The sequence below is a fragment of the Aphelocoma coerulescens genome, chromosome 4A (genome assembly GCF_041296385.1).
Source record: "Aphelocoma coerulescens isolate FSJ_1873_10779 chromosome 4A, UR_Acoe_1.0, whole genome shotgun sequence".
In the NCBI taxonomy this organism is placed as follows: Eukaryota; Metazoa; Chordata; class Aves; order Passeriformes; family Corvidae; genus Aphelocoma; species Aphelocoma coerulescens.
The window spans coordinates 13,343,827-13,358,403 of NC_091018.1; the positions used below are offsets into that span (position 1 = coordinate 13,343,827).

General features: G+C 39.3%; 1 long non-coding RNA gene across 4 annotated transcripts; it reads left to right on the top strand.

The window, feature by feature from the left end:
• The first annotated feature begins 84 nt into the window (after window positions 1-84).
• Window positions 85-14,531, top strand: LOC138110466 (uncharacterized). 4 transcript variants are annotated; one of them, XR_011150941.1, is made up of 4 exons: window positions 85-173; window positions 1,106-1,278; window positions 3,110-3,192; window positions 14,177-14,531. It is a non-coding gene; the product is annotated as an uncharacterized lncRNA (long non-coding RNA). The 4 variants fall into 4 exon arrangements; XR_011150942.1 differs by lacking the exon at window positions 85-173 and adding an exon at window positions 353-524; XR_011150940.1 differs by lacking the exon at window positions 85-173 and adding an exon at window positions 544-993.
• Window positions 14,532-14,577: the final 46 nt, after the last annotated feature.

Consider the following 14,577-nt stretch of genomic DNA (forward strand, 5'->3'; position numbering starts at 1 on the left):
TCCGCGCCTCACACACACAGACGGGGGAGGCAGGGCCGCGGAGCGCTGTGTATTCGGCGGCGAGAGTAAAGGGGAAGGCGAAGGCGGGGCCTTAAGGAGATGGACACGCTCTTTGGCCAATCAGCGCAAAGCCCCGCCTGACGAGCACTACCGGTTGACGTTGCGTTCGCCAGGTTCCTTGTGGGCGGGGCCCACCCCTTGCGCGCGGGGCTGGCGGCGGCTCCCATTGGCCGGCGGGGAGGGCGCGCAGCGGGGGCGGAGCGCCAGCGGGGGGGGCGGAGCGCGCGCCGCGGAGGAAGTAAACAACCCGGTAGCGCGCGAGCGGCCGCTGGGGTCGGGTGCAAAGGCGCGCGCGGCGCGCGGGGGCTGTGGCGGCAGCGGGGCCGCGCGTGACCCCCACAGGGCGCCATGTCTAACCCCGGGGCTCCGCCTCTCTCGCCGTCACAGACCCCAAACGTCTTCTCAGCCTTTAGAGCTCTTAGCAGTACCCACAGACTCTTTCATAGCTTCCAGAGCCCCTCAAGGTCCTCACAGCCCCCACAGATTCTCTCATAGCCTCTTCAGCACCCTCACAAGCCCCCACAGCACCCTCAGAACCCTCACAGCCCCCAGAGACACCTTCACTGCCCCCTCCTCCCCCACTTCCTGTGCTGGCAGAGGCAGCGCGATGTTGTTGACATGCAGTGGGTTGTTTATTTTCGATACAGTGCTGTGTCACTGCACCCTTGTCACGGGTTCGGGATGGCCCGGTGCCAGTCGCAGTGGGGTTTGGTGGGGTGACAGTCCACGTTACTCCTGTGACTGCTATGCAGTCGTTTGCCTGTGGGATCCGAGCAGGCCACTGACACAATTCCTAGGTTTTAGATCAAAATACGATGAGTGAAGAGCAAATTCGTTCTGTTTCACAGTTAATGAGCACTTGTGTGCCGTAAAAATCTCCGCTCCATCTAGATTAATTGTATTGATAGAATACAGCGCTGGATGTGATAACATGTACGGCTGCCCCATTTCGGAGGCACCGTTGGAGGGCGTGGAGTCACTTTCAGCCCTCTACCCACCTCCCCAACACTTTCTTCCTCTCGTAATTAATTTTTCCTTCTGCCAGCTCGCCCATGTCCTCACAGAGGACGCGGTCCAAGTTGGTGGTGGCAGCCGAGAACCCAAGGCATGTTCCTGTGCTCCTGTGGGGGTGCTTGAACGGCAGGGCAGGGCAGGGTGTTGGCCCCTGATGCTGTTCCCGGTGCCTTCTCATTCTTAATAAAAGTGTCCCTGGCAAAGGTATGTTTTATTTGAGTTAGGAGTTTGTGTGTACCAGTCTTGTCAAGTGTAAAAATAATCCTTTTCCCGTAATACAACTGCAAAGATCATTTCCCAAGCCAGTAATTTTGACCACATGTCTCTTTACTTTCTGTCTTGATTTGCTTTCAAGGTCATTCTTGGACTACCTCACCTATGATTCATTATGAGATGACAACTCTCAACAATCCCTGACACCAACTTCCACCACCCACTTGTTTTGGTTTTGGATAAATAGCTCTATGTTTTCTTTCATTCTGCCTCTCAGGTGTGGGAAAAGATATTTTTTGAAGTCTCCAGTAACTCATTTTGGAAGCTGGCATGCCAAACCATGTACTTGCCATGTTGATTGTTAATGTCACTTTTTTTTTTCATACTTCTCTATTCTCTGTTTGTTCACTGCCTGCTCACAACGTGTTTAAGCTTCACTCTTTTTGGTTTATGTTTTTAGAGCATCTAACACAGTATATTCTTGTACGTTATTAGAGCTCCTAAGTGTTATGGCAATACAGTAAATAAGTTGTAACTGCAGAAATGGAATTATTCCCAAAACAAGAATCATAAACACTAGAAAACTTGGATTAAATTTAGTTTTTAAAGCATTCAGACATGTTGGCACAAAAATACACAACTAAATTCCCCATTAGTTAATGATGTCATGAATTAACTCTACAATTATATTGTTGCATTATATTGTTGATAGCCCTTGGTAGAATTAAACTAGTTTCTGAAGATTAATTTCTTTTATTTTTCATTCTTTTCTACCTGGTCCATCAGTTGGGTGAGGCTGAGATTTCCATAATTGTTTGGGTTTCATTCTATACTCTTACATGAAAATTTCGAGTGGTTTTAAATGTATAGAGCAAGGTGAACTTTGTTAATTCTATGCTTATTCTGGCTGATTGCTGAAGGATATATGTGGGAGGAAGAAAGGAAAACTTTTGAAAGAAAGGGCTTGGATTCTCTTTTTTGTTAATGTTTTTTTTTTAGTCATCAACCCCTGGGCTTGCTTGACAGTAACTATGAATAAGCTGTCTCTGTAAGAAGAAATGTATCACAGTTTTCTGGTCTCTTTTAAAGTCCTTTGCTCTTACATTGAACTTACAGTGTTTTTGCTAGGGAGTTGAGAAAGCAATGTATGCATAATTCAGTCACGCAGAATTTTGGGGTGGTGGACACCTGTGATCAGACCAGCAGGGACCTGCAAAAACAAAACTAATAGAATTGGATTTTTCCACTGGGCTCTCTCTGGCTTAAAAGGAGTGCTTAGAATTCCTGAAAACTTAATTTGTTCATGTTTTTCTATGTGACTATTAAAAAAATACTTCCCGAAAGTACAAGCTAATCTATAATTTGCATACTCTTTCTCAACTTTCATTAGTAGGAAGAACAACTATTTGTTTTCTCTCTCTTTGAATAAGTATTGTTTAGAGTCTTTTGTGCAGTTGTGGAATCAAAATTACTGATTTCCTGTAGTAATGATTTTTTATTTTTGTAGCTTATATAAAACATTTAAGTATACCTGTTAGTGTATGATACCCTTCCATTACTGAAATAATTGTCTGGCTGTGGGGTTGGATCTAATTTTACTATCTTTTTTGTCACAAATGATTATAACTTTCACACACTTCTGTAGGTTTTTGTCTTACCATTTCTCTGGCTACTTGTCTGGCGCATAGCCATAATTCGGTCTGTAAAGTCAGTGCCCCAGTTTTTATATAGAATCAGCTTTATATTCTTCAGTTTTACTTACAAAAACCAACATAACCTCTGTATGAAATGTTTCCTTAACTGTGGGTGCACTGTCTTTCAGAAACTAAAGAGAAGTCAAGATCCCCTCCACATGTCTCTTGATCTTCACCAGACTTGAAGAACCTGTAGTTCTTAGAGCTGGAGGTATGTTTGCTTTGTGTTTCATGTATTTGCTCTTTCTACTCTACCAAGTGTCTGCATGAGGCAGGTACTGTAAAAGGCCAGAAATGTGAACCATTTCTTTCATTATCGTTTCTACAAGTGGCTATAATGTCGGCAATATAAAGCAATTAAGCTATTGGTAATCATATTGTTGAGCCAAATGGAGGGCCAAATATGTCATCTATGACTGAAGTACTGAGGAACAAAAATGAGTTCCTGTAGGTATCTCTGAAATTCCACAAGGAGTGATATTGTTAATTTAGTTAAGATATAAGAGGTAAATGGTTTTGGATGTGATGTTGCATGACTTAGTGCTCATTTCTTCTAGTTAGAATAGCCTATATTATGCCCATCCTCAGTTACATCTACAGGAGTAATTACCCAATAAAAACCAGAAAGGAAGTCAGTTTTGTTGAGTAGTAAAACACAATCCTGGCTCAGTCTTACTCGTGACATGTTCATAAAAGAAAAGGAACTGGAGAAATTACATCTGTAGAAGTTTAGAATAAAAATTTTCCAGAAGTATTTAGCAACCAAAGGATGTTAAGTGAAAGGTAAGAATCACAGGTTTTAATTGTATGTGTTACATTTTCACTATTCATATATTTTTATACATTTATTCAAAATAAATTAATGTAATTGTTCATAATGTGTATTTATGGCCAAAACTCTTCCCTCATTTTAACTTTACATCTCCAAAGTAGCCTGCTCTCATTAACTTTTTAGCAGTTCTGTTTTCATAGTAGGTCATACTGTGATTTTTACAAGAGACAAAGTTAGCTCACAAAATCAAATAGAACAGTGGTTTTAAATTAACCAGTTAGCCTCGGTTATTCTGCAGATGGGGAAACCTCCCTGTCCATTGTATGTCAGTGGAATAAGAAAATGAAATTATTGTGACATTTCTTAACCAAGACCCAGAGGACAGTAATACCCTCTGTTTAAGGTACAGATAGGGAATTCTAAGTTGTCACTTCAGTTTGCAGCAGGCTTGCACTACTTCCTTAGGCAAATCTCTCCCTCTACCTTTTTTCAATCCCTTGGTCATTTAATGGAAATAAGAATTCTTCCCTTTCTCAAAAGAGTGCTTTTAGAGATAAAATCTGTTAATGACAAGGAACCTCACACATTTTGGTATCAAGGGTTATATAAAATTATTTTAAAGCCAACCTGAGGGCTTCCTTCATCCCTACAGTTTTGTAGAACCCACTGTGTGCCAAGAGTCCTCTACACGTGCATTTCCAGGCAGGAGCTTCATGGGGCCTTATTTCTCTCATCCAGGCCTTCCCTGCTGTGTTGAAATAAGATGCCAGAACCTTCACAGCAATTGTGATGATGCTCACTTATGAAAATGTTTAGATTTGAAATTAAGATTTTCAGGCACAAAGATTAAAGGCAGACATATTAAAAGAGTTCCCAGTTCAATTAAGAGGGAGCTTCGGGTGCTCAGCACCTCTCTGATAATGAGGATTTGGTTGTTTACTTGTTCCATTATACTCCTTTCACCATCTATCTGATTCTATCACATAATTGTCTAGAGAAATACCCAGACGCTTGGTTTCTTTACTGTTTTGTGTAATTGGGGATGGTGTCACCATGCAGTGAAAAGAGCCACAGAATGCTGTTTTTCAAAGGCATACGCTCACATTTGCACAACGTTTTCTCACTGGATCATGAATGAATAGTAAGATTATTCTGCCTGTTTGTTTTCCTATTGATGCGTAGTTGCTGTTTGGGATATATAGATTTAGGATTATGTGAGATATTATGCAGCTCTGCTAGTGAAAGAAACATAAATGTGCCCTTTTGTGATACACAGTTTTGGCTGTATGTCCAGGTCATTAAGACAGGGAAACTACTAAAGCAACCAGACTCTTATTCACTATTTTCACAGATTGTCTTTGGAGAATGGCAGAGTGGAACAGAAATTGAAGATACCCATTTATGTAACTGGAAATAAAAATGGTATAATTAATATAAGTTTTTAACTATTCATGGTAATGAGCAGACAGGACTGTTTTCATAAATTAAGAGATTTTTTTTTTCCAAACTGAATGCAAATGAATGTTTCCTGTTACCTTCTTTGCAGTACATCATATCTACCAAAAGGTGTTTTATATCAATTAGCCTGTATGTGTTTAATTCTTTGATTTTGAAAAATTATTAGTGGAAGTAAATGCCCTCTAGACAGTTCATAAATGAGAACATTCAGCTTTATGCACAGGTCTGATGAATCATAGAATCCATCCTCACTGCTTGAGTAAGAAAAATCTGGGACTGTGTTCCGAGAAAGATTGGATATGGCTTGGAGAAGTGAGTCTGTGCTAGGTGCTGATTGCCCAGTGTTTGGTGGTTGGTTGGTGATGGAGTCAGATTTCCAGGCAATGCCGCTACAGGTGCCACAGGCAGAGATGAGGGTCACTGCTCTGACTGGAACTGAGCCGGCTGTGGCGGTGTGACTGCCAGGGACGGCCCTGTGCCGGTCACTGCTACAAAAGACTGGGCCCATACACTGTGTCAACAGGCTTTATAGTACTTGTAGCAATCTGTAGCAACACCAGGCAGTGGGTTAATTTCTTCTTCCCCCACCAAAAAAAAAGGCCTTTTTGATGCCCAAAGGGGGGACATGAGGAATTTGAGATAAGGACAGAGGAAAAGTTAATGGGCAAAACATGGATGAACAATGCTAGAGAGGGAAGAGCGCAATGATTGTGGAGCATTTTGATGGTTGCAATTGTGGTGAAGGAATAAGGGAAGTACTGTGGGTAATTTTTGTTGGTGTTGATGTTATTTTGATTTTGGTGCGGGGAATTCTTTTGGTTGGTGTAAGTGAAGTTTGTGATGAATGTGTATTTTAATGATAATTCTTAAATATATGGTACCCAGAGGTGAGGGATGGAATGTGTTGGCTTTGGGTGGCAAGGTTTGGGTAGCTGGTTGTTGGGGCTACATGGGTGGCTTCTGTGAGGAGCTGCCAGAAGTTTCCCCCATGTCCAGTACAGCCAATGCCAGCCTAGGCGGTGCTATCCCCTCAGGGATAATGTATTTAAGAAGGAAGGAAAAGCATGATTATGGGTTTTCTCTGGTGGTCGTCCCTGTTTCCATCTCAGGGAGGGCAAAGCTTGGTTCCATCAGTCTCTTTCTGGAACTCCCTGACGCTCCTTAACCTTTCTCCCTACGCTCACGGCACTGCCACCAGTGTGAGTGGATCATTCTCCTCAGCCACCGCTCGCTCCGCTGTTCCCGCTCTGCCACCCGCTCCCTGGGACAGGCTCTGGCACCTGGGCGGCGGCGTGTTCCCATGGCAGCTCTCTCCGAGGGGCCACGGCCGTTCTGACAAGAGCCGAGGACGTAGCTTTGTGCCCATGCCATTGGGAGGGCAATGGCGGGAGCGCCTCCGGACCCGCGGGGGAACGGACGGACGGCGCGCCCCGCTTGGCTCTCCTGGAGTGAGCTCCAGGGAATGCCCCTGGTTGTGAGAATGCAGTGAGCTCCAGAGAATCTGCAGTTTCCGTTTCCCAAGGTGCGGTGAAAATACCTCTATCGGTCTTAAATGTGTAGCATGACAGCACAGACATCTCGGACAACACACATACTAAATGCTCTGCTTTACTGTTTGACATCATTAGCAGAGTGGTTGCCTTTTTGTTAGTATGTATGAGTCTAGTTTAATTATTGCAAAGGGAATTGGTGCCCAGTGTTTTGGTGCCCCTCACAAAGTCAGTGCTTGCTGACACACCTGAGAACGCAGGGTGAGCCGGATCTGTTCCAGGACAGGACAAAACGTGGCCATGCCCGTTCAGAGCAGCTCAATGAGAAGCTGTGACTCAGAGGCAGCCTCTGAATCATATTTCCCCTGAGCTGTAGCATTGCACAAATGGGGAGTGTGCCATCAGACCCTGCCAGATGGAGCACGTTCCTTTCTTCATGTCCAGCCAGCTCCCTGTGCTGACACAGAAGGGAGTAGAATGATGATTATGTTTGCTTCTGACCCAAATTCCCCCCACTTCTCCACTTGTTCATGGAAGGAAATAATGTCTCTTCGAGGTTGGCTCATTAATGTAGTGCCCTTAGCACAGCTTTCAGGAAGGGTGGCGTAGAATGCAGGAATGCTTTACTACTTCCATGCTTCCTCTGTACCCATCAGATGTCTGGAGTATTGTTTCTCTGCTCATGTGTAGGTAGGTGAGATATTCTACCCACCTGTCAGCTCTGAAACTAATGCTTGATCCATGGGCACTCACTTTTCATCCTATGGGAAGCAAATCTGTCACAATGAGAGAAGATATCAGCAATGCATACATGACTTGCAAAGGACCGTTCAAGTTTGATTGCAGGCAGACTTGGCGATAATCACCAAATAGAATATGATTAGACAAATCTGAGTTCTTATGCATTTTTTAAAGAAAATGAGTTGCACTCACATGCAAACCAACAAAAATACACTTTCTGTCAGATAAATTTAAGAATTTAGGACTAGCATAATCAAATAATCAGCCAACCAGCTGCAATGACTTCTAGCAGATTCAGGCAGCAGATTTTGCAGATGAACAGTGATTTACCTGTAAATACAATTGAGATTAAAGTACTCATTTGTTAATATTAGATCAGCTAGCAATGCAAAGGTCCAGTGTTCTTGATGTCTAAAGAGGTTAATGATTTTGGTAGCCAACTGGCAATCAAGCACTGAGAATTCCTAATTTGGTAGCAAGAGTAATTCTTTGTGGAGCCTGGCAATGAATAGCACTTTTTTTCTTTCTTGATTTATGAAGAAGGAGAATCTATAGTAGGTAGGATAGTGTGTGTCGAAATAGGTTATTTCAGTGTTAAACATCTATACTTTTGTTGTGAAAATTTCAGAGAATTTTACCTGAACCATTTACTTAAGGGCCAAATTATGGCCCTGTTAATACAGGAGGAAATGCATGAGGAAATACCAATTTGCTCAGTTTAGCCTGGTGAGTAGCTGCTCACCAGCACAGATATAGATTGTGCAATCTGATTTTAAGTATGTAACTTGAAATTCCATTCTTGATGATCCTTGCACCTACATTTGTTCTTCAGAAAGAGCTTTCGCAGATTCACAAGCAGTTTTCACAGCAACTAAAACTTTTTATGAAAGAAACTAATTTATAGTAAAGCCAGGAGAAAAATCATATTACAATAAATTTAAAGGACAGGAGATTATTGCTGACTGTTTGCTGTCTCCTGATACTCAATTGTCATTCTTGCTAATCTTTTATGCTTGGCGAACTTTACTTTCCATCACTTTTTCACAAAATTAAGAATAGATTGATTAATGAGTTATCATAATTGTAAAAATTATAATGTGCCAGTATTTTTTAGGAAGCCAACATTCATTCTGTAAGATACACCCTTATGGTGTAGAAGTAAAACTGATGAATCTGATCTCATCTATCCTTACGACTAGCATAGAATGAGATCAGTGAACAAAGGTTTGTCTGCTTCCATGGGATTAATCACAGTTTTGTGGAGCCCTGGGAAAAGACATTATCTATACTGCTTTTCTAAGTAGCTGTGACATCATCTATATTATTTATTTTAGATTATACTTTTTTTTAATACGTCAGTATAGACTAAATCAATGCTTCTTGGTACTGATGCATCTTGGACAATGGGGTAATTTTCCCCTATAACTGTGGCTCGATGGGAGTGAGTAGGGGAACAATGTGTGTGAATATGTTGTATCAGGGCAGAATCAATCACTTAATGCTTTTCAGGACTTCCCTTACTACTGTGTTTTCAGTAATAGAACATTCTGTTACTTAGGACTGTTGTCAGTTCAGTGTTATTTCTGTGTATTTGTACAATATGCAACATAATGACCTTAATATTTAGCATATTTAGCATAATACTTAGCATTATTACCAGACATAAAAAATAAATAATAATAATACAGGAACAGTGAGTCTCTAAATTATATTTCATAGTGGATTAGAACAGGCTTACATCTCTATTTTTCAGAAGGACATTTGATACATTTTGAAATAAAGTACCTTTTCATTAATTTTAATAAAAATCTTTCCAAAACTATCTTAAGACTCCTGAAGATAAAATGTGCAGGATATGCATTTGTATCATTTCATTTCATAGCAATGCATTCTCATCTGCAGGCAGTGTATAAAGGAACAGTGTGCAGAACATTTCAAAATCCTTACTAACATCCTACTAGTGCTTTCTTAATTATATTCTAAAGTGTTCATGTTCCAAATCTCAATTATTTTTGAATCTTGCAAAGAGGACATGACATTGGATGCTAATCCCTTCAATAGAAAAGCATGGTATGACATAATCAAGCTGTCTTTCATACTGTTTAACAAACAAATTACGTTCCAAAAAGGTTTATAGGATTCATTACTATTTGTATGAGTAGTTACAGAACAAAATCAAGGGTATACATGTAAATGACATAAATAAAGAATGAACAAGTGCAACAGATAATACTCGTATGTTTATTCTTATTTGCATATTTAAATACCTATTGTTAGTTTAATAATAAGTGGATGGCAGGTTTTAAATAAGTCAGACTGAAAGCAGGTGGTGAGTAAGTGTGCAGGAAAAGTTGTATTTGATGGGATTCCTCCATACAGTGATTGCTCATTTGAGGAGCACTGGCCATAGTACTTTCTCTAGAAAATAAATGAAATAAAAGTAAATAACACAACATTTCTCCTGAAAATCTTTTAGTGACATTATTATTTTAGTTTGAATCAAGATGGGAGCATTTGCTTATTCTTTACTGCACAATGAATTGAAGGTGTGCTAGGGCCTTCTGAATGCCAAGTAAAAGAGCAGCATGAGTCAAATGGTTTGAAGAAAAGAAAAACTAGTAAGGACAGCCTTTATGGGAAGGTAACTATGCTGTCAGGAGAGGGGAACAAATGCAGGCCTCATACAGGTGGAGATAACTCAAAATGTCCTTAGTGAAACACTAATTTGTCATAACTGACAAGTAGATTGGGTCATCCTCCTTCTCAAAAAGTTCACTACTCCTAGCCTTCACATTATTTTTACATCCTTCTCTTTGGACCCATGTGAAAACATTAATAGAGTTGAGTGGTTCAGAGAAATGTTACAGTTTCTTCTATGATGTCTCTTGTGGGTTTTTTCTCCAAAAAGCATCAGGATTGTATTCCTGTCTAGGGAGACACTTTTGGTTACTGTATTTATTAAGTTTATAGTTTACATTTATAGAGTAAGACAAAAAAAGTAAACCATTTGATGTCTAGATTTTTAATCTCTGACACATTTAATGAATTAAGAGCACAGCTCAACTGATTGTTTCGTATACTCAGAGTTTAGTAAACTCAGCCTGCTAACCCTGAAATTTCTCCTTGGCTACGGGAAAAAATGTAAATCAATATTCTCACAGTTCTAATTCTTTCATTGTCAAACCCAGTTCTATATTGGAGAAGGTAGACCTAGTCAATCATTTGCTCAGGTACAGAGAGACTGCTTTTCTTTCAGGAATTTGCACTGAAGTTAACTGTACCATTTGAAGTTGTACCCAGGTACTCGATGTGCAACAATTTACAGCTGACTCAGAGCAGCTCAGTGCAAAAAAACAAAGTGACTAATCTCTTTGTAGAACTGAGACTTTGCAGCTTTGCTCTGAGTCATCATGACAGCTCAAAGTGCCTTGACTTAGTGCACAAATAAACAGATTTAAACAGAGCACTCGGTTTCAAAACAAACATTACTTCTGGTCCTGTCAAAATGACCTCGTTAACCCTATTTAACAGCAAAGTGTCACTGATACACAGGGTAGTTTAAAATCTCTAGAAGACTATCAAAGTGGAACCTGAGAAGTTAAGGGAAAATAAGGATGAAAGAAGGAAGGCAAAAATATTTTGTTACCAATTAAGAGTGCCACACAAAGAGAGTGGGAGCAGTCATTTGCCTAGTAGAAAGAATGGAACTGAAAGAATTAAATGGGAATTGGTGGCATTAGAATGTGTAGAGAAGAGGTAAGGGAGATCTTTAGTAGTTTGCCTGGTCCAAACATATTTTAGCCACCATTAATTATTCCTTCACATTCTAAGATCAAATAAATAAATGACTAAACTAAACAGTAACATTAATCCTATGTTATTTGGCAATTCTCTTTGTGTTACAAATTGATGGTCCTCTTATCTTTATGCTGCTATCTTAAGGGTAAATATTAGTACAAGTGGAGCCAGAATCTCTTCTGAAATGGATGAGTGGTTTGTGACTTTGTTTTCCAGAGCTGCTTTACCTCAGTCTAACAGGAGTTCAGCTCTGCCCGTGGGTCTGTGTAGTAATGCCCAATATCCATGCACAAGGCACCTTCACTAGGGAGTGAGTATTTCAGAACACAAAAGAGCATTCATATACAACTTATAAACATAAATTATGGATATCTAAATTAATAGATTTAGTCATTAGATAATCAGTGGTAGCACTGAGTATATTATAGGGCTTGAGGTAATAATTTGGTTTCTTACACGTATACTACTACATCTCTGTAATTAATATACATATAGGTACTGAAAAAGATTCTTATAGTAGTAGTCTCATTTAGTGTCTCATTTCATACCGGCTGCAATTGCTGCAACGGTGGAAAAAGTATACAAATCTAACAAAACTTCAGAAATGAGCAATGTCTTGTTCTTTGAGTCACAAAATTAGCAAGAGGTAACATGTTCAACACTTTAATATTAAGAAAGGATGTTAGTTTAAATGCTTTTTTTGCTTGAGGAAGGATCATGTAATATCTCAGAGACTGAGCAGAGTTGGGCCTAGTCTGTACTTGAATGGGAGATGTATAACAAAAATTCATCTTATTATGAGAAAGGATGTCCGTGGTTGGGTAGGTTTGATGATTATCGCTGAGTCAGTCCTGCAGTCGTGCCTGCTCTGGTGTTAAGGAAACATTTCGCCGTTGGAATTGGATCCCAGATTCACTTGGTGGTTAGGTTACATTTGGATCCACAGTCTGTGGCTTTTCATTTAGGAAAGCTTTTTGTCTTGAATTTTTGTCTGTATTCCCATAACAACAATAGAAATGTGCAAATTTTGACAGTGGGATACAGTATTAAAGTAATGTAAATATACTTTAGGTTTTATTAATGGCTTGATACCTTTCCTTTCATCTTCAGCATAAGTCAGTAGGAGAATATGGTCATCATCACAGTTTCCCTGTCTGCTGATCTCTTTGTTGCTCATAGACTTTTTACTTGTAAAAAAACATTTAGAGGAAAATTTATAAATTTTTTTAAAAATAAGTAAACGTTCACTGTATCACATCTACAATGCAAATATAAACCCCAAAAATTATGCTTCAAATGAGCTGCAAATAAGGAATTATAGAAAACTGAGATGGGAAGATAAAGATAAAAGGACAGTAATGGCAGTGTTGACAAAAATTTGATGGCACTTGTACAAAATCAATCAAAAAATTATTTAAAGTCTGTTAGTCCATTAGTCAATACTAATACAAGAAAGACAGACCTTTACAAGGAGAGTATAATCACTGCACTTATGAAATTGCATATTTCTGAATTAAACTTTCTTCCAAATCTGACAACTAGGGTGTGATGTAAAATTCACCTTTGTTGATACACACTTTAAGAACTACATTGTAGTCCCAAAATTATAATTGTTTTTATTAGATTGAATTTGATTTTTCTTGTTTTTCCAAAGCTTCTTTGAAATCCACAAGATTTCATTTCTGTTGATGGTTCACTCTGTCTTTGATGTGGCTATCAACCTAATCTTTCACACCCAAAAAAATAGAGAGATTAATTTAACATTGACATTGCTGAAGATAAAAGGGAAAGTTAATTTCTGAAACTTGGGAAAATAAAAATTGCATGGAAATTTTCGATATAAAATCTTTTCCTCCATTCCTGTTTGTTTTGCTGCTATTAATTCAAAACCCTTTTATCTTCATCCAGAAATCTTACTCAGCTGAGAAACACATCCTCTGCCGTTTCATTGCATTTCTCTGTCGTGAAAACACCTTTTCAGTCGTTGTTGAGTAAATGCCGTTTTATTGGGTCCACGAGACTTTTGGCCATGCTGGTGTGCCTGGGTCAGAAAAGCACTCACTTGGGAGGAATTTGTCTTTTAGTTACACAAGACTCCAAATGCTGCGAAAGCATCCAGAAAGCTGCTGTTTCTGGAAATTACCCCGTTTATGAACCAGTGATGCACTTCTTTTTAGATTAGGAGCCAAAAGAAACTATAATGGATAGTTACAAGGTCTGCAAAGTAGTTTGCCTGTTTGTGGCAGTAAGATTTTAAATGTCATTAATGATGTTCACATGATTATCATAAATCTGAAGATTTAAAAAACAGATCAGTGTTTCATAATATCTTTGGGGAATAGTATGACAAATATATTTGCAATTACGGATCACTTCCTGATGGCTTTGGTGTTTTCTGGAAAGGTCGTGTAATATAATGTTGATAATGAGTGGCTGGATTCTATTCATGCTTAAATCACTTAAACTATCTTTGCCTCTTGTGTGGAAAAAGAAATAAGGTATTTTTAGAGAGGTTTTTAAGTGGTCCCAAATTTTTGGAGTGAAGGAACTTGCTATGTAGTAGAAGAAATGTTACTTTGGGTGGGGTTTATTCATAGAAAGTCTTATTTCTTCTATTTCATGGGAGAGCTGACAGAGATTCATTTTCAATGAATACCAGATAATATTCTGCAACAACATCATGTCATTGTGATATTTTTAAAATAATTACATGTTGGAGTAATGAATAAGTACAGAAAACAAAGACAACTGCTGAAGGCTGCTCATATTTGCATGGGCAAGCTAAAATATGTGTTTAATTGTATTCATTCTCAAAGTTCTTGTAAACAACTATTACATTTCTTAGGTAAACATGCTTGATTTTTTAAAATCCAATTATGAATATAAATATTTTTGCTACTCACAGAGTTATTAAAGTTCTCTGCTTGTGTCTACAGTCCTCCACTAGAGCTGCTGGGAGTGAACTGCTGCATGGCAAACAAGCACTGCTGTTTTGGGAGTGGGTACAGCCTGAACTGGAGGCCAGGGTGGAGTCACGTCCTTCTGCATGCTCATTTTCTGTCTGCAAGGATTGGAAAGAGAATTCTGTCTTACACTTTTAGAGCAAAAAGGGAGGGAAAGTTGTGCTTTCATTGCAAAGAATTTACTTGTATGAATAACTTCCTTCTGACACTCATTCTTAGCTGCATAATAAATCTAGAGCAGCTTTGTGGAAAGTAAGATCACTTAATAGAAACAGGAAATACTTCGCAATTTATATTTATGTTGCATTAAAAGTTTTGTATCTTGAAACTGGGTGTTTCTGTCAGTTTGTCACCTGCCTTATCTCTGAACTTTG